This window comes from Dendrobium catenatum, unplaced genomic scaffold, assembly GCF_001605985.2.
Source record: "Dendrobium catenatum unplaced genomic scaffold, ASM160598v2 fragScaff_scaffold_1391, whole genome shotgun sequence".
In the NCBI taxonomy this organism is placed as follows: domain Eukaryota; kingdom Viridiplantae; phylum Streptophyta; class Magnoliopsida; order Asparagales; family Orchidaceae; genus Dendrobium; species Dendrobium catenatum.
The window spans coordinates 366,337-367,634 of NW_021319853.1; the positions used below are offsets into that span (position 1 = coordinate 366,337).

The window sequence follows — 1,298 nt, forward strand, 5'->3', positions numbered from 1 at the left end:
GATTTTATGAAAAGATGAAATTATTTTAACCAAATTATTATTTTTAATTTAAAATAAGCTTATAAAGAATTATTTATCATAAAATATGAGTTTATAAGAAGCTTATTTTTAAAATATAAAAAACCATTACTTTTTTTAATGATTTATATCCACGCATATTATTGCTTACACCGCATACATAGTTCATTCCTTCACATTAGTTTCCTATTCTAGATGAATTTACAGTTCATATGGAACGCCGGGCATAGCCGCTTAACTCTCTTGTTATTTGTCCCACATCGTTTACACGTTTATTTGGTTGTCGATTACATGGTATAAAAGACACGAAGCAATGTAAAGCAACTCATACCTTTCTCGGCCTTTTGGCTAAGATCAAGTGTAGTATCTGTTCTTATCAGTTTAATATCTGATACGTGGGCCATTGGCCCACTATGATATTAAATTAATTTTTGTTGGGGGAGGGCCCATTACGGCAGCTTGCTGCTGGGGTCTTCGGGCGTCGCCTTTGCGTGGCACTAAAGCCAAGGCAGGCGCACCCCTATCAAAACAAACCAAAATTTTAGTGTTTTTCTAGTCTTTAGTTTGATTATTGGAAGGGTATTATTGGTAAGCAAAAGGAAGTTCTTTCTGATTATTTTTTCTATTTGATCTAAAAGTATGTGATGGTTTAATAGTATATAATTTTTTACCTGTTGAGAATTTTATTAGGAAAAGTATAATCAAAATAATCCTTTCAATGGAATGGCTAATTCATTTGCGGCGGTAGATAAATACTTGAGAAGAGAAACCATGGGGCTTTATCTGGATGAGAAGTTTCAACTTAGTTTGAGTAGGTTAAATTCTCCATTAACTTGGAAATGGTGAAATTACAATAATTTGGAGTATCGGTTAAACTTTGTATGGGTACTTAGAAGTTTGTAATGATCGTGGTCAGATGACAGGGTAGTGGTCGATGGTAGGAAGGAGGTTCGACAGCGGTGGACATTCGAGAAGTTCTAGTAGCAGTTAGTGGCTGGGCGGGTCTGGCGACTGGGAGGAGGTATGGTGACGGTCAGTGGTCGAGCGAAGGTACGACTGCAGTCAACGAACGCGCATAGCTTTAGGATGCATGAAACTTTAGAGCTCTCTCTAATCTCTAACCAAATGTCCCCTTCATGTTGGTAGTAAGGGCCTATTTATTTATTTTTGTAACTGACATGCTCTATAAATATGGAAAAGATCGGAAGCAATTTTTGGAGTGATCCATCAGAAAACTCATACTAATTCCCTTGATCATGAAACATTCATTCAACATTTAC

At 36.3% G+C, this 1,298-nt stretch overlaps 1 non-coding gene across 1 annotated transcript; it reads left to right on the forward strand.

Annotated features, from left to right (window-relative positions):
* The first annotated feature begins 345 nt into the window (after positions 1-345).
* Positions 346-541, forward strand: LOC114580905. Its single transcript, XR_003702578.1, has one exon. It is a non-coding gene; the product is annotated as a U2 spliceosomal RNA (small nuclear RNA).
* The last annotated feature ends 757 nt before the right edge of the window (positions 542-1,298 follow it).